Genomic DNA, 19,764 nt, shown 5'->3' on the forward strand with positions numbered 1-19,764 from the left:
TTTTTTTTTTACTGCTTTTGTATCTTTTTTTTTTATGATTTTTTCTTAATCTTACTTTAAACATACATTTCTTATTTTTTATAATTCTTTTGACCACTTTTTCGTTGCTACCGTACTTGGCATTACTCAGACTCGGTCCGACTACTTGGTTTCCAAAACTAGGAAATAATATATCTTGTAATGTATTATCTAGACTGTCAATTTTCAACATTCAAAGTGTTCATAGATATGCTTGATCTACATTATTTTTTAAGCTTTAAATCTAATTATTAAAGATAAAAATAAAGTTTTGTTGTCCATCATAAAAAATATTTATACTGAAATGACATATGTCAACACTATTTAAAGGTGCGCCTTACTTTGATTGTATAGGCCTCAACCTTATACAACACCTAAACTGCGTTAATTAAATGAAAGACTTTATGAAACCGCGGCCCCACGAAATAAAATGCAATTGACTAAGGAAGCAAGCGCGTTTGCCTGCTAGATATTTGTACCTCCAATCAAGTCCATCGTATTTGGGTGGATATACACGTGTCACACATCTAAACGTTGGATGCGATGATATGCTATCGTGAGAGACTAGATAGATGCTCGAATTTGAGCCGTTCAATGGGGAAGAGATCAGCGATGTTGGTTGAGTGAGGAACAAGGATAATTGATTGAGGGCCCCCTTGTCATTTCACGACATTTCCATAATTTGCCGCTCCACTTTGAACGTGAATTATCCTACGTTTTTTTTTAAAAAAAAAAACAAAAAAAATTTATACAAGGCGTCAACGTTATCTTATACGAGCGATAACGTAGATTTCCTCCAAATCTACAAGGAAATACTATCCCAAACTTCATTATCTTATGAGAACCGTTTATATAAGGTTGCAACCTTCAAATGTAGAGTCACATATGCACTTCAAAAATATATCGAAAATGTTGTTTTAATGTTGAAAAAACCCTCTAATCGATCATCTTGACATCAAGATGTATGAATATGAAAAAAAAAAAGTTTTTGAGTCCTCAAAATGGTGCATCTTGTAACACATTATCTAAACCGTCTATTTTCAATATTTTCATATATTTATAGATCTAGTAGAATTTAACCATTCAAAATTTTCTAATTAGGTACGAAAATAGATTTTAAGATAATATTAAGAATTGTTTATAACAAAATTACATGTTATGATAAAATTTTAAGGTGCACCTTAACTAGATTGTTTAAGGTTGCAACCTTATAAAAACCGCACCCCTTATCTTACAGCTATTTTTTTAACTATTTGGGTCAGATTTACAGATCTTAATTTATCATTTTGCTATGTTACTCTCAGACGCCGTTCATCGTAACTTCTCACCATACTTTTTTCAGCTTACTCTTTGCTCTTTTTTAGTCAAAAAAATGCTATTTTCAATTGAAGAAAATTTTTAACAACAAACTACATCTCTCAATTGAGTTTGGAGATGTGTTGTTTGAAAGCGGGAGCCTTACAACCACTTCTTCTTTCTTTTTCTTTTTCTTTTTCCTTTTTTTTTTTTTTTTTTTTTGTAAGAGTATGTTTCCATGTGAAATTATGGAATTCCCACTTACGGTTCAACCTTATATGAACTTATTCGTATATTTTTATAACCATCGATCACATAAAACCAGATGTGCACGTGATTAAGCACGAGTCGAGGCTCGCATCCTAATAGCAAAAAGATCTAAAAGAAGTTTCCTCGTTTAATGTCTTACCCTAAAGCGGAAAAAAGTTTGGAAAAATAACATAAATATCTATTTTTGTATTTTTTTGTTTTTATGAAAATACTTAATAATTTTGTCTTTAAAAAAAAAAAGAACCTAACAGTTATTATAAATATATCCGTTTTTTCAACTTCATAATATTTTTTTTTTAAAAAGGGAGAAACTATTTATTTTCAGTTTTTGAAAAATTGGTTTCTCAAAAACCGAAAACGGGAGAGTAACTAAGACTTGGAGATCCATTCACTTAAACTCCAAAAGAAAATAAAGTTTAGAGAGATAAACTGTGAAGGAAGATGAGAGAGGGAACGGCTGATGACAAAAAAATGCCAGAGAGATAAAGAGACAAGCGATGGAGAGACCCACGATTTACTAAGATGGAAGACAAACCCCACTTCAACCTAGAGAGAGATCGATTCTTGTTCATCAAATTAGAGGTGGATCAAACTATGGTATAGGTTTAAAGTCTGAACTGTCTTACCTCTTTCTTTCTCTAAACATAGTTTAAACATTGGCTTTTGTTCTCTTTGGGTGATAACGTAATGGGGTTTGATTTTCTTGGTGATTGTAAGGAGGAGGAGGTGGTGATGGTTCGGCCGCCATGGCTTAAACCTCTTTTAGGAACGAGCTTCTTTCGCCAATGCAAGTCACTTGGCAATTCAAACAAGAGTGACTGCAACATGTTCTATTTGTACTGCATCAGTGGCGCTCTCTGCTCCTCTTGTCTCATTGTCCACCGCCATCATCGCATAATTCAGGTCCCATTGCTTGTAAAGAGGTAAAAGATATAGATTAGGATTTCTTATAGGAGAGGTAAGAGTGAGAGAAGAAAAAATACAGAGAGCTCCAGAGCGCAGTGAGAGACCGAAAGGTGTTAAAAAAGATGGGTTTAATTTCGCTTTTTCAAAAACCAAAATAGGCGTAATTTAGGTTTTTGATAAACCAAAAATGGGTAAAACAATCTTGTTTAAAAAAATTTGTTAGGAAGTTGAAAAAACGGACATATTTGTAATAACAAAAACTATTACTATTAAGTGTTTCATAATAATGAAAAATAAAATCCCAACAAGTTTTCTCTTCTGTTCAGGGTTATTTCATTGGGCAAACGCGTTCAATTGTTTTCTCTCTCATCCCGTGTACATAAGAAGTACAAATTATATAAGATGCATCTTTAATTCTACATTTTAAGGTTGCAACCTTATAATTGTTTTTCTTTTTATTATTGGGAGGACCCGGTTTCTATGCGACCAAGACCGCATATGTAGAAACGCGGGCCTCTTGATAAATCTCTTTTTGAGATGAATTTTAAGACTTAATTTTTAAGGACATGTAATCTCTAACATGGATATCATGAATATGAAAAAATAAATAATTTTAAAAATTAAAAATAATAATTCTAGTAAGAAAACATTTGGACAATTAGTTTTTCTTGTTTTTAAATGGAAAACCTACTTGCATCCATATTTAAGATGGACGTTTTACACTTTCTCCACAGCATATGTAGAAATGCGGTCCAGTCCACATGAAACAATTTTTTTTATTGGGAAAGACATTATTTATATTTTTATTAAACGATAAAGAATACATATCATCTTTAGAAGGATATTTTTGGAATATTCAAAGAAAGACGATGGCCTTTATTATTAAGCACCTTGAGTTTCACTTCAAAATTACCCCCATCATTCAGCAAAACTATCATCGATGCCTTATTAAATACCCTTGGAATAAAGAAAGGGACAACTAAGACAATTTTAGAAGTTTTTATCTTTTTTTAGATATAATTCTAGGATAATTTTTGGAATAAGCAAGTCACAATCACTCTTAGCTCTTTTTAGATATAATTTTTAGGATAATTTTTAGAATAAAAAAGTCACAATCACTCTTAGCTATTAAATGTAAAATATAACGGCTACATATACATTACATAGTTGGCGAAATGTTATTTTGGTTTTTGTATCGAATCAATCACACATCTTCAATCATCAAATTTTACATTTAATGGTCCATAGTAATCGCAACCTTTTGTACTAAAAAATAAATGGCCCTAATGTATACTATTGGACCAATAGTAGCGAATTAGACTCAATGTCGTGCATTAGCTCTACACTTTACCTGACGAGAGAGAAATATTTGTGCACCATAGTTTCCATTTGGACAAAGTGGCTAGTTGGTGGATTGTGGGCACCACATGCAATGTACTTTTGAGACATGGAAGTTAAGCCGCATGCACGAGTGATCGTACGAGACTGTATATTAACTCCCTCAGGCAAAAGACCTAGCCAGAAGGAATTTTCCATACAAAATTATGAGATCTATTTAAGAATCACTAGATGATTATTTAAAAAAAAAAATCAGATTTTGATTATCAATACTTAAATCTTGCCCTCAAAAAGTTGGATGGCCCCTATTCAATTTTGGGATGGTACTGTTTTCAAAGACAATGTATGATTTGGTTTCTTTTTTTAGTTTTTTCTTAATGTTGGTCGCTTGATTCAGCAAGTTATGTCTCCAAATTTTGGGGTAAAAAAGTTCGCCTAGTTTAAGTTTTACCTAAGGGAGCAAATAGACAATATGCTCTTATTATATTTTGTTTTGAAAATACTATGTTTTATTTCAAAATAATATTTTGATAAGTGTGTTTTTGCTTATTTTATAGAGAGAGAAGTAGTGGATTATCTATCTTACGTTGAAAAATAGGATGAGGGTAGCCTTCCTTAAATATATAGGTATCATCTTCACTTGTGTTCTAAAAACCAAAGAAAAGAAAGCTTTTGCAACATGTTACAACGCATAAGAAATGGTATTTGACGGTATACTTTGTATTTTTTACGCTCGTATTGGCCCACGCCCTTAGCCTGTGTATGTATGTGGGTCACATTCGTGGCTCGTCAATCTTTTTACAGCAACAAGCAATGTTTCCAATAGAGTGCAATCTCCAATGGTTTGGTGGTCAAAGGACGTCCCAATACTTTAATTCCAATGGATTGGTCCGGTCCAGTAATTTGTGCCACACTGTTCAAAACTGTTCCCATAAAAAAGCCGATTTTTTGAAAAAATCACCGATTAAACAGAGATTTACTAACTATGGTAGGGACACATATAAAGTGTGATGGTTGGTCTAACGAAACCCGAAGAGGACATTGTGTGACTTTTGGCTCATGGTTGTCAAACATGGTAGCTAGCCTCCCAGAACCGAGAGAAATACCGCATGATTGTAGGTAACACTGTTGCATAGTAGTTGCAGTAGATGCACCATTCTAAAGGTTGAGAGACACAATTCTTGACCTAATGTGTACTTGAACAGTCATGTGTAGTAGGTGAAAAGGTATTTTATCTCCCTATAAAGGATTTGTTTACTCCAACCTTGCTATGAAGCGTTCTTGCTTTCGAAAGTATTTTGTGAGAGATTTATCTAGAAAGAGACAACTTTGGTGCTCTCTGTCTTTGTGTATTGTATTGGAGAAGTAATTTTCTTTCTCTTAAATAATATTGTTAAGGACAGGTGTCGCGCACCCCCATCAGTGAAGGTCAAGGTCCTGCAAAACTCAGTGTGTGAGAGAGAGAGAAAGAGAGATGTGTCCTTGTGCATGCTGGGGGAAGATGGTGAGTGCTCCTGTGTGCTCTCATGTGAAGTATGATGGTGATAGAAGGTAGTGTTTGCGATGATTGTCAGTGGTGGTATTCCGGGGTTAAATGGTTTGTCTTCTTTTCCAATGGTGTGTCTCGAAAAAACCGATTGGGAAAAGCTTAATATTAAGCCGGGACTTTTCGTCACTGGCTCATGCCCCCCCCCCCCATTGCTGATTTCTTCGGCTTAGCTGATTGGGCTAGGTGTTGGAACCTTTCCTATTGTCGCGATCTCAAGGTGATAGGAATCAACAAGGTAATTTTTAAACTGGAATCTGAGAAGGAGGTTGTCAAAGCTCTCAAATTTTGATTCTGTCGAATCCGATGATGATTGTTATCTTTAGATTTATGGAAGGTAAGTGATCATAGCTCTTTTATACATACAGAGAATATCTGGATTACTCTTAGTGGCATTCCTCTGTATGTGTGGAGCTTAGAAATCATTAAAAGGATTGCTAATGATGTAGGATGCTACAAAGATATGGATTGAGACTCTTTCTTAAATCCTTTTTGCGATGGGGTTCGTGTCAAAGTTTCCATAGTGAACAGTGTTAGTATCCCTGACAATATTTGTCTTAACATTGGGGTTGATTCCTTTGTTATTTGAGTACGATGTGATCCCACACGATCGACCTAGAGGACTGATATTCCTAGTGGAGTTTTTGAAATTCGCCATGGCAGAAAATTGCAGTCGCCGGAGAATACTAAGGCACCGACGTCGGTAATACAACAAGTCAAGGGTAACCACCTAGCTGGACCCCGATGTAATCCTAGGGAGTTTAAAATTAAAAAAAGGTAACCCCCAAATCTTAAAAACGTTGGGTGGCAGTGGGGAGTTTTCCAAAATATACGCAAGGTTTTCATTTCCGTAACCCCTTGACACCTAAGCGAAGAGGTTTGAAGAGGGAACTCCTAGCTGAGTCTTCGGTAAATGTAGATATCCTGCCTAAACAGTGGATACTTGACGATATCTCACTTGCACAATCAAAGAGAGCTGAGGGTCTATCAAAACATTCTCATGATAACTTTGGTGCCGCCTACTGCTGATTCCGTGCCATGCACGTCTGGGGTAAGATTGCCATGCCATCAGCCCACCTTTGGGAAACATGCCATTGTACAGGTGGCTAATTGCACTAAGTTTGATGTGCTTAAGGAATTTTCTATTCCTTATTTGACCAAACAAGAAAGTACACTTTACCTTCCTAAGAAACCAGCCTTGGTTACTGCTCTGGTTGTTTTCTTCTTTCACTGGAAAGGCCTCGGTCGAGCGTGGTGTGTGGTGCTTGTATGTGCTATTCTCAAGTGTAAGATGCACTCTCTGCCTTATCGATCTGTTGTCGTAAAGGGCTACTCTAAGAAAAGCCGCAACCGCTTCAATCCATTGTTTATCGATCCCTTGGCAATTGTATTGGTGGACCATATGAGCCTCTGCCTTTGTTGGAGCCAGAGGAGGTTCCTGCTTTACTTGCCCCTATGGAGGTTCCTGTGGTTAATGCTTTGATTGATGTCGTGTCTAACATGACCTCTGAGTTGTCCATGGTTACGGTTCTTGAGCCTTCACCTTTGGTAGTTTTAACTACACCTAATGATGGGCCGGCTTTACCACCTGAAGATATTTCAGATGATGTTCCCTTGATCCAAAAGTTGTTGATCGACATGGGCACAGAAAATGCTCCCCTGGCGTTGGTGATAATAGAGATCCGTAATCTAAGAAAAGCTAAAGAGACAGTGAAGGACATTGACTCACTCAACCCTATGGAAAAGGCCCATGTTAAAGATGTGGTGAATTATACCCCAAGGGAAAAGACCGCAGCTAAGGCTAAGGGGCAGAAAACCTATCAAAGGGGTGTTCATTCCTCGGCTAGATTGGAGGCTTGAGGCATTCCTAAAGGTGGTTTTATGAATGTTGCAATTACTTTTCGTGAGTTTGAGCTGGTTGATCTCGGTACTTCATCCTCTTTCTCTGCGACTGATAATGATGAATGGGAGTTCATGGTGCCGCAGGATAGTTGTGACGGGGTCAGTCCTTCCGGACCAGGTTCTTCATCTTCTACTCCCTAATTTTAATGAATTTTATTTCATGGAATGTTAGGGGCTTGGGTGATCCCAGACACAAAAAAGATGTTCGGTTTTTAGTTTCTAAGTACAAACCTATAATTTTGGCTTTACAAGAGACTAAACTTCCGTGTCCTACTCTTTTTATAGCAAGGGAAGTTTGAGGCTCAAGGGTTGTCTGTTTTTGTGGTATTTATTATGTTGAAAACTCTGGTGAGATTTGGATTCCATTGGTGCTTAGCAATTTTGTTTCAATTGTTAAAGATAACTTCATACTTCTGGGTTTTTTGGGGCCTACTCAGGGTTTTTCTTGGGGTTTTATGAATGTGTACGAACTTTCTATTTGTTCTTTGAAGCGTGTTTTTGTTCAGAAAATATCGTCAGTCATTAGGGATTTTGCTTTTCATGTTGTTATTGGGGGGATTTTAATCTTATAAGGTGGCTTGATGAATATTTAGTAGGCCACCTAATTAACTCTATGATGAGATTATTTAATAAGTTTATTATCGATAATGCCTTTTTGGACCCACCGATTGTTGGATCAAGATTCACTTGGTCTAATAATAGCGTTGGAAATCTTGCTATATCCATATTGGACAGGTTTTTTATTACAGCAAAGTGGGCAGTCTTCCCCCTTGTTAATGTAAAATCATTGGTGCATTTGTCCTCTGACCATCTTCTTATTCTTTTAAATATTGGGAGTTAGAAGAGTGGGTCCAAACCCTTTATATTCGAATTAAGCGGGTTGGAGAACCATGAGGTGGTCAATCTTATTAAGAGAACGTGAGCTACCATTGTGGTTTTGGGATCTTTAGACTTCTAAATCTACAAAAAGTTGTTGATCTTAAAGCACAAACTGTTGGAGTGGAGAAAGGAGAACCATATGAGTTTTAGAGCCAAGATTGATGGTCTAGTTGCTGAGATTGAATTGCTATATCAAAATATCCAAGAGAGTGGGGTTTTAACTGAGCAGTTGGTTTGGGAGTGTAGTCTTAAATCCAAGAATTGGAGGACACTTGGAGAATTGAGGAAATCTATTGGGAACAAATATCTAAGAACAAATAGCTGAAATAAGGTGACCTGAATACAAAATTCTTCCATGCGATTGCTAGTGTCAGAAGAAGACAAAATGATATTTTAGGTCTTTCTATTCCTGGCATTGATCCAGATGACAGTGGGGCGATGGAAGGAGGAGTCATTCAACATTTTAAGAATGCTTTTACTAAGGAGGTGACATTTCAGCTTAATTTTGATAATGTCCCTTTCAAAACTCTCGATTGCAATTAGATAGTAACATTGGAAAGGAACATTACCATTGTGGAACTTAGAAGTGCAGTTTTTGCATTGTATGAAGACAAAGCACCGGGTCCGGATGGCTTCCCCCTAGCCTTCTTCCATAAATTATGGGATTTGATGAATGATGATTTTTTGGCGATGGTGAAAGAATTTTTTAATAGAGGTCATCTTGTTAAAGGAGTTAACTCTACTTTTCTAGTTCTGATTCCTAAAAAATCTACGATTAGTGGGTTATCTGACATTTGACCAATAAGTTTGTTTTCAAGTGTTTACAAAATTATTGCAAAGGTCTTAGCAGAGCGTCTTAAAGGAGTCTTGCCTTCTCTTATTTGAACTTCACAATCTGTTTTTATTCAGGACTGTCAAATTACTGATAGCGTATTGGTAGCTCAAGAGTGTATTCACTCCCATATGTTGAGTAAGAGGGCATATATACTCATTAAACTGGATCTGGAAAAAGCTTATGATATGGTTGAGTGGAAGTTGCTACTTGAAATTATAAAAAAGATGGGGTTTGGAGCTTGATGGAGAAGTTGGATATATGAATGTCTCTCTACAACACATTTCTCTGTACTCTTCAAGGGGAGCCCTGTTGGTTTTTTTAATGCATTGAGAGGGCTTAGGTAAGGAGACTCTCTCTCCCCTTCTTATTCACCATCTTTACAGAATGCGTCAACCTTATGTTGACCAGGGTTGAGCTTTTGAGCAACTTTAAGGGCTTTCAGATTGTAAATTCTAATATTATTGTTTCGTATTTACTATATGTGGACGATACTATTATCTTTTGTGACACAGATAAGGTACAACTAGGAACTGTTGCAAGATTTTTAGAAATATGTGAAGGCGTGCTTGGAATTAAGGTGAATTTCCACAAGTCATCTTTGGTAGGAATCAATTGTCATGAGCTGAATGTCTAGAATTTGGCACTTGTAGTGGGATGCAAAGTTGAATCATTTCCCATTACCTACCTGGGGTTACTGATTTCAGATTCAAACTTTCGCATAGCTGTTTGAGATAGGGTGATTGAAACGATACAAGTTAAACTGGATTTGTGGACACATAAATACCTATCCTTGGGGGGTAGGGTCACTCTTCTTAGATCATGCCTAGCCAATCTTCTTGTATACCAGATGTTAGTGATTGAAATTCTAGTCTTCGTTGCTAAGAGAATTGAAAGAATGATGAGAGATTTTTTATGGGGTTCACATGGTGAAAATAGAAAATTTAATCTTCTTAGATATGATAGAGTATGTTAAAAGAAATACCTATGTGATCTTTTACTGAGGAATACATTGTTTTTTTTTTCACCCCTTTCTTTCGGCAAAAGATCACTTACAGGTGGTCTTTATTATAATAAGATAAATTTCAAAATAAAATCAATATAATAATAAAACCAAGATTTTAACAACTTAATGCCATTAAAACAACCATGCACTATGCTTGAGAATAAAAGATAAGAACAAAAAGAATAGTGCCGGAGATTACCTCAACCGAGCTTATTACACCTCATACCGAGTCACCATCATCCGATGGCATGGGATCGACGGTCTAGCTTCAATCTCGAACCGGAAAAGAAAAGTTCGGCCAAGCTGCACCAATGGAACATGAACCCTTTTGATCACAAACTCAAACGCTTGGTGAATTCTCTTAGCAACCTAGTTTGAGAGAGATGAATTCTCTTTTAGCTAAACCCTAAAACCCTTAGCTGTAAATCTATACTTGAGAGATAGGAGAGAAGAACTCCATAACTTAAACCCTTAGGTTCTTTCACAATGTGGGATAGAAAGATCAAATATGAGAGAGCTAAACTTTCTTAAGAGAGAGATAAAAAGATAAGGTGTAGATAGTTTTTGGTACAGACAATCCATTTTTATATGCTTTGAATAAGATTAGGGTTTTTTAGGGTTTTCTTTGGCTTGCCTCTTCTTGTGAGATTGAACATAGACCATCGATCAATTGCGACTTGTGAGGTGAGAGATCTGATCATTCATTTTATAGATGGGCCATCAACATTATGAAAGGTGCATGAACCATTATCACCTTTTCTTAAACCATTTTCTCATCAATATAAATTAAATAAATTAAATTTAATCAAAATATTATGCATATCATAAAATAGCACAAGTCTACTCAATTTTTTCACAAAATCTTTAAAGATATATCAAATCAATATTTAGTCAATATCTTCCAACCATATGGCCACATGCCATGTCAACAAAAAAATAGGAAAGATAATAAGGGTGGGGCGTGCCACCCAAGGGAGGCACTCATGAGCCCAACCTTCGTAAAATATGGCGAGTCCATGCGCACAATGGGCCCCCATGATATTTTTATATATTTAAAATTAATAAAAATATTTTAGAATATTATTTGAATATTTAAACAATTCTAAAATTAATATCTATAATTTTATAAATCCAAAAATTATAAATAAAATATCCAGGAGTTTATAGAAATTCAAATAATAATCTTAAAATAATTTCCATCATAAAACAAACACAATTAAATTAATTTGATGAGAAAAAGATCCATGTGGTTTAAGAATAAACAATCATGAGACACTTCAGCTTCAAATGTGAAATACAAACCACACTTGTTTTATCAGATAGACCCAGCGTTTTTCATGACCCATAGTCTAAGTAGGGGCTCATTAGTGGGTCACCAAAGTCCGGCTGATGAGTCAAGGGATCACAATCCCAGTCTGTGAATTTCAAGTCCTCCCTTAGAGATGAGTCAATATCTCTTAGACCTGATGCGACCATAGCTCCTATGATGCATAGGAGTATCTCTCGCACATACATACGCTTCACCCTAAAATGTGGATTTCTGACTTTTTCGAACGATCTATCGATATGCTTGCCGTGTGATGACACGATCTATCGATATGCTTGCCGTCTCTGAAGGCCACCATCACACACAAGGGTCAAACTGTCCCTCGGCTCACTCATCCGGGCATATTATCTGACCTCATCAACGGCTAACCCAAAACCTTTTTCGATTTGTTCTTTATGCCCAGGTGGCATAGGATTTTTCCAACCGACTAGCCTAGATCATCAAGCACATTCCGGTATTTGTAAACATTGTTTGCTTAGTATGGTCCACGAGGGACCACACTCCCACTGAGTTCATATTCCACTATATCATTTTCATTTTATAAGCACTCATAAGGCCTTTAAAGGCCACATAAATCCAACACATGTACCCCAATGTGTGAAGGTGGTCAGGGCATCCGCAATGTTAGGAATTTCAATCTTGCCTTGTTATGTAAATGGTGGTGGAGAATTATTAAGAATGTAACAATCCTAAAATTTTAAAAAAAAAATAAAAAAATAAAAAATAAAAATAAAAAAAAAAAGGAGAAAAGATACTTTTAAATAGGTGATGGTTTGTTTGAGTATGATGGTCCTTGGGGGCCATCACTATTTTCAAAGGTTTTTACTTGGTTTAAACTTTTGCTTGCTGCTTGCCACGTCCTTTAGTGGACGTGGTTTTCATATGTTAAAAACAGACTCTTAACTCGATACCTCAGGTATGAGGTAGAGCCTAATAAAATAATATAATAATACGTTATAAGAATTTAAATAGGGGAGGTGAGCACTCCCACCCTAGAAAATTTTGAGATCTCTCTCTCTCTTTGGTCGAAACACAGTGAACTCCTCTCTCGAACCGAATTTTTTATCGGAAGCTCCCTCTCAAATATTTGTGGGTAAGTGACATCGTCTTCCTGAAAAATAGTCTGTTTTTAATAAATAGTGATATTTCCGTCCAGGATCTTTATTTTATAAGTTTTGTGTGTAAGTGACCCCATTGTCTTGAAAAATAATCCATTCTTTTTAAAAATAAAATGAAATAATTATTTATGCTTATTATCATGAATTTTAGGCGCGATAAATTTTATGCGCACGTGACCTCATTATCTTGAAAAATAATCTTTTTAATAAAAATTGTGATATTTTATCTATGTTAGAAATTTTGAATGCTGTGAATTATGAAAAAATAAATTTATTTATTTTTCTTGTCTATTGTTAGAAATAAATGTGATATTTCTGCTTTTAGTAAAATCGTGATATTTCTTTCTACTGTTTTGAATATTTAGACATTGTAAAATTCATGTGCAAATGACTGCGTTATTATTTAAAAATTGACATTTTTGCCATTGATTATAGTATCGTTGTGAAATGTTTATTTGTGGATTGATATCCCATAAATTGTGATAATTTCGTATTCTTGAATTTCTATAAGAGTTTTTCTATACATATTAAATTGGCAATTATGCTAGAATGCCTTTACAAACTGCTACCTTTCTAAATTTGAGCCCAAAATATTTGATTGGTTATTTTTGAAATGTTATAGAGAGTGACTGTTATTAATGGTTTAAGTGAAATTCATATTAATGATTTCAGTGATATGTTGAGTACATGATATTGCTGCTTTCGAATGTTTAAAGAGATTTAGAAATAATTTAAGCATGCAAGTGGACTCATCCGGTTCGCCGGTGAGGTATAAGTGGATCTATCTGAGACGCCGGTAGGGATTAAGTGGACTCATCCGGTACATCGGTGAGGTATAAGTGGATCTACAGGGATTAAGTGGCCCTATCTGGGACGCCGATAGGGATTAAGTGGACCTATCAGGACGCTGATGGGGTATATAGGTGACCTACTTGGGACGTCAGTAGGGTATTTTGTGAAATCCTTTGAATTATGCACTGCCGTTAAAAGTGTTATAAGCATTTCAATTACTCGGATTATACTTAATTATGCATTTATTGAAAGTGAAACTGTTGATGCATTTCTGTTAATAGATCTCATTTTGGAAAATATTGATATCTTTCAATCATGATTATTTTTAGGATTATGATGATCACTTACTGAGTAGCCAAACTCATCAAACTATGGTAAACATTTTTTCAGGATAACTGCGGATTCATTTTGAGTGCTAGTCAAGATCAACCTTGGAAGATATTGTTGTTGTGCTAGCTTTCTTTTGTTACTTTGTAAGACCTCGCCACTGTAAATTTGTCCTATCAATAGCTGTATATATGTTTGTCTGTCACATCTCAGGAATAACAGTATTATAAATTCTTGGGGTGTGACAATTATTCATTTAAGGGATCACTTGTGGTGCCAAGTTCTGGTGGCAAAGTATGGACTTGATGGACATGGTGTTTGGCTTGGTGGTGGTAAAGGTAGCAAAGTCTCTTATATTTGGAAAAATATCTTTAATTGCAGGGCTATGATCTCTGGCTACTTTAGATGGAACATTGGTAGTGGAAGACATGTTTTGTTTTCAAATCATAAATGGGTAGGGGACTATCCACTGAAAGTGGCGTTCCCCGAGTTGTTCAGAGTGGTTTCAAATCCAAATATCTTAATTTCTGATATGATTGAAAGAAGAGACCTTATGATCTCTTGGAACATTCATCTTATTTATAGACGACTGAAAATGTATTATTGTCATAATGGTGTGCATTATTGGAAATTTTGGATAAGGTCTATATTGTACATGATGCTGATGATTTGTTGATTTAGGAAATGGCAAAGGATGGTGTTTTTTCAGTTAAATCTTCCATGATCGATGAAGATGGTCTTCTTCTTCTTCTATTGGCCAATTATGGAAGCGGCCAATTCCGCATAAAGTGCAAGTTTTTATTTGGTTGGCTGCTTAAAATAAAATCGTAACAGTTGATAATCTCATCAAGAGGGGAAAAATTCTGCCAAACATTTGCTTATTGTGTAAACAAGACGGGGAATTGGTCAACCATCTTTTGCTTCATTGTCCGTTTACTTCAAGGATTTGGCACTGGCTGATGAGTTTGGTGGGTGTGTCCTTTGCTCTTCCGCATAATGTTCTTAATTGTATCCATCAGCTTTCTCCTCCTTTCTTGCCTAAAGTGGATAGTGTAATTTGAAAAATTGCAATGGGTGTGATCCTTTGGGAGGTGTGGAAGGAAACATGAGGACTTTTGAAGGGGTTGCTTTGTCTTTTGACAATTTGCTTCACCTAATTAAACTGGCTATTTGGTCGAGTATTTCATTGTCTAAAGAAGAATGGGGTATCTCTAAAGTGGATGTGATGGTAAACCTCCCTAATTTGTTTCTTCTTAGTTTGCATAAATGTAAGACAAAAGGCTCATGGGTTCCTCCACCTGTGGGTTGTGTTACGCTGAACTTTGATTGAAGTTCCTTTGGAAATCTAGGCCCGACTGGTATTGGTGGGGTGTTTCGAGACTCATTTGGTGCTATCCTTACGTCCTTTGCAGGTCTAATTGGAGTAGCTACGACTAATTTGGTGGAATTACAGGCTGTGCTTACAGGGATAGAGATCTTCATTGAAAGGAACATGAGTTTTTCGTGTTTGATTGAAGGGGATTCTCTGAATGTGATTCATTGGTGTAGAAAGGAGCAGCAGATTCCTTAGGAACTCCGCTCCTTATGGCATAGGATTTTAGATATTTCCTTAGCTATTTCTGTTTCCTTTTCCCATGTATATAGAGAGGTTAATGATATTGTTGATACATTAGCCAAGGGTGGTATTTCCCCCCTCTCTTACTACCTCTAATGTTGTAATCTCATTCTAGTTATCAATAAAATTTGCGGATGTCTTTAAAAAAAAAAAGTAATTTTATTAATCCTCTACTCCAATTTATCTTGTGGAAAAATTTGCCAGCTAGAAACTTAGATGCTCATTGATTCTTATCAGTAAGAGGCAAACATTGCCTTCAAAAAGTGATCATTTGTGCCTGAGATCAGATAGAATGAAACCCTTTTTATTTAACTTATTTTTGCACTCTTTAACCCTCCATTTTTAGCAGCTCCCGCAAAAGCAGCATATCTTTTGGGTATTGTGAAAGCTATATGAAAGACCTAGTTGCTTCTTTAGGCAGACAAATGAGATGGATTTAGTTTGATATCAAATATCCTACGCTCCTATGGGGTCATTTTCCTCTCTTTGCTCCCTTGAGTAAAATTTAATGGACCCGGTATCTATAAGTCCATGTAGAAATGAGTCACCTCTTAAAAATTTAGTTTTGAGATGGATCTTTGGACTTAATTTTCAAGGATATGTAATCTCTTATATGGAGATCATGAATATGATAAATAAATAAAATTTGAAATTTTAAAATAATAATTCTATTAAGAATGCATTTGGACCGTTAGCTTTAATCGTTTTTAGATGGACCGCGTATTTGCATCCATCTTTAAGATGAATTCTTTATACCTCAAGGACTGCAAATATAGAAATACGGTTCCCGCCGCATGAAACAATTTTCTAAATTTAATTTAGCAGTAATATTAAGCTCCCAAATTTTGGGGGCACAAACTCTTCAATTTGCTGACCAACCTAAAAGAAAGAAATTCCAAACACACTCTGCATGTGCTTAAAAGAATAATCTCCTAAAACTGATCATAGATCGTCCAATATTTTATTGGTTTGATCAAAATGTTTAAGAACACAAAATGCAATTACATTTTTTGAAAATAATCATTTCAACATTTTTGGATCTAAATAAATCCTCCTGAGAAGCTAATTCAGGACAGGAAGTAAGCCTACAATATTGCTTCCATATGAACATAGTATACAAGCTGTTTATATAAAATATTCCACTCGTATAAAATCAAATATAGGAGTTTCTTTATGCGTGTACTCTCCATTCAAAGTATTTATAATTGGGTGGCTCGGATGGGTAATACTAGAGCATGTGCCAGGCCCGGGAGCTGGGTTTGGGCTTGGCCAAAGGCAGGCCTACCCAGTTTGGCCCGACCCTATCCTTATTTATTATTTTTATTTTTTTAATTCCTGTCCGGGAATAAAGCCAAGCTAACGTTGGCCCGTTGCCAACCGTACACTTACATCGCTTGGTTCAAACTTCAAAGAGTTATAAAGGAGGATTTTTTCATTCCAAAATATTGGTAACCACCTAATAATCACGGGATGATTATTTTTAAAAGTTTAAGGTGCTGTTTATGTAGAGCCTAGGCTCTAAATAATGAAATCAGAGCCTACCTTTAAATAATATCAAGAAATGTAGTTTTAACTATTGGAAATCTTTGTGATAGATTTAAAATATATTTTCATATTTATTTATAAAGTTCAAAGTTTCAAAAATAGTATAGATCGACAGATCTATGAAAACTTGAAAATTGACGATCTAAAAATGCGTTACAAAATACACTATTTCCAAAACTTGAAATCCATTTTTTTTTCATGTCCGTGCATCTTGATGTCAAGATGATCAATTTGAAGATATTTGGGCATCAAAACAACCTCTTCTAGTGAACTTTTTTGAGGTAGGCTCAAATTTGATTGTTTAGAGCTTGGCTCTATAAAAACTTATCCTTTATTTTTTTTTTTTAAGAAAAAAGATTTTGGACTTCCTATACACTTACATCTAATAGTACAAAAACTGGGTAGTCTCTATTCACTCTCAAAACTTCTTTCGCACGGTACTTTCTTTTACTTTTACTTTTTGTCTTTTTTGGGTTGATCCCCAGGTCTAAGAGGTTATTTCCCTTTGCAATGATATCCCTAGATGGGTATTAACCAAGTGAGCAAATGAATATAGTTATGCGAATCTCTTACTTGTTCAGGTTAACACTAATAATATCATTGAACTTCTTTAAATAAAAATCGGATCCGCGGTTCGAATCCGTTATATCCATACCTAATGTTTTAAAAATCGGCAACGGATTGGGTTTCACCCAACCTGTCTGAGGTTATATCCATACCTAGTGTTTTAAATCGGCAACTCGATCTGAGACAGTTATATCCATTCCTAGTGTTTTACAAATTGGCATCTTGATAAAGATTGGGTATCGCCCAACCTGTCCCGGATTGTATAGAAAATTGGGATTCAATTTTTTTATTAAAAAATTGAATTAAACCCTCACAACAATGCAGCCCCTAAACCGCTTACACGTAGGCCCGCAACACGAAGACCTGTTTCTCTAGGTTGGAGCGATTTCTTTATATGACTTTTTCTTTCCACATCCTTTCGATGTGGGACAATTCATTCAATAAACTTCATATCTAATAACACTATTAGATGTACTATATTACGTGGGTGCACTATTAAGTGGGGATGGGCACGTTATGAATAAGAAGGGAGTACATCCGATGGTGGCAATTAAATTATATTATAAAAAAAAAAAAAATTATTAAAAATAATAATTGGGTGCCCTCCACCTCTATCTTTCACCAAAAAATTTTAAATTTACTTACCAACAAAAAAACATAAAAACTCTATTAGGCTATTATCTCATGGGATTAATTTATTATATGATTAATAATTAATTAATTAATTAATTAATTGTGATTAAAAAATTAGTACTAGCTAATAAGATATTAAAAAAAGCAAGAAATAATACTAATACTAGTTTATTGAATATTAAAAAAAGTATTAGTTTAGATGATATTTTAAGAGAGAAAAATAACACAAACTCATACCACTTTAGAATTTATTTCAAATTGTTTTATCAATTATCCCACATTGTAAATATAAATATCTTTAATTTATTAATAACCAATTCTTGTATTTCACTTATTAATTTATTTATATTATAAGTTTTATAATATATTATTTTTCTTATAATTGTAAATAATATTTTTTAAATTAGATGATATTATAAGATATTATATATTTTTATTTGTATAGTAAAATAATTATAAAATATAAATTTATAAACTAACAACTTCAATTTCAATATATATTATTATAGTTAGTTAGGTTATAATAATTTTGGATGAGTAAACCAAATTAATAAATGTTTGATACTTTGATGTGATACTAATTTATGTGAAAAATAAATTTTTTTAATCTTATATTATGGATGTGTTTTCTAATATTTTTAAATTATTTTGATATAATAGTATAATACTATATTACAATTAATAATTATACTGACATCCAGACAGGAGAACAACATTTAGTGTGCACCTATTTTTACAAAATAATGAAAATACATAATGCATCACTCCTAATTTCTTTTAGAAATTAAAAGAACACTATTTTTAGAGATTTATAGTGATTTTTTAAAAAAAAATTTAAGAGAGAAAAAAAGGACAAAAATTATTAAAAATAATAATTTGTTGATAGGGCCCACCACCCCTATCCTTCACCAAAGAAATTTAAATTTACTTATCAAAAAAATAAAAAAGGCTAATTCTATTTGGCTATTAGCTAATTGGGATTAAAAAAAAAAAGGAAAATATATATTTATCCCCTATTTTTAACTTCTATATTTCATGAGATCCAAAAATTGAAAATATTATTTGTACGCAAAAAGTTGTGGATCCATTTGACCATAAATTTTTTACTTAAAAGAACACTAAAATGATACCCAAATTTCTCAACACTATTTGAAGGTGAGTTTTACTTTGATTGTTTAGAGCCTCGGTCCTATAGAACCCGCCCACCTTTTGAAAGGTGTTAGTGGAATTGTGTTAGTGACTATCGGGTGTGGGGTGCTACCACTTAGACCCAACCCACTTTCTCATAAATTAATTTGATTATTTTCTACTAGGAAATGTTACGTAAATATCCTTGTTTTTTTTTTTATAGTGCCAAGGCCCCTTAGTTCTTGCAACTTGTAAATCCACTCTTTTTTATTTTCTTTGGGTAATTTAGTGGGAAAATAAGCCCTATCCGTTTGTAAAATAATTTGTGGCTTTTTAAATAAAAGCGGTAACGTGCAACTGAGGGTGCTACCACCATCTCGGTCTTTGTCTCAAATCCACTATTTCCTATCCAACTAAAGAAATCTACATTTATTTTCTAGGAAAGATACTTCTTATCCAACTTCTCTCGTCACCCTTTCACATGCGGTTTGTACATAGTCAAGGCAAAACACACCTTCAAATAGTGTCGAGTAATATAGTTTTAATATTGAAAATCTTTCTGATAGCCTTAAAATATATTTTTATTTTTAATTATAAAAATTAAAAGCTTCAAAAATGGTTTAGATCAAGCAAAACTTGAAAATTGACGGTTTAAAAACGCGTCACAAGATGCACTATTTCAAAAACTTAAAATCCATTTTTTTTTTTTATGTCAATGC

At 34.5% G+C, this 19,764-nt stretch overlaps 1 long non-coding RNA gene across 1 annotated transcript; it reads left to right on the forward strand.

Annotated features, from left to right (window-relative positions):
- The first annotated feature begins 2,300 nt into the window (after positions 1 to 2,300).
- Positions 2,301 to 13,851, forward strand: LOC148781511 (uncharacterized). Its single transcript, XR_016058385.1, has 2 exons — positions 2,301 to 2,507; positions 13,621 to 13,851. It is a non-coding gene; the product is annotated as an uncharacterized LOC148781511 (long non-coding RNA).
- Positions 13,852 to 19,764: the final 5,913 nt, after the last annotated feature.

Source organism: Amborella trichopoda, chromosome 6, assembly GCF_054954075.1.
Source record: "Amborella trichopoda isolate Santa Cruz 75 chromosome 6, AtrichopodaSantaCruz75HAP2 v2.0, whole genome shotgun sequence".
NCBI lineage: Eukaryota > Viridiplantae > Streptophyta > Magnoliopsida > Amborellales > Amborellaceae > Amborella > Amborella trichopoda.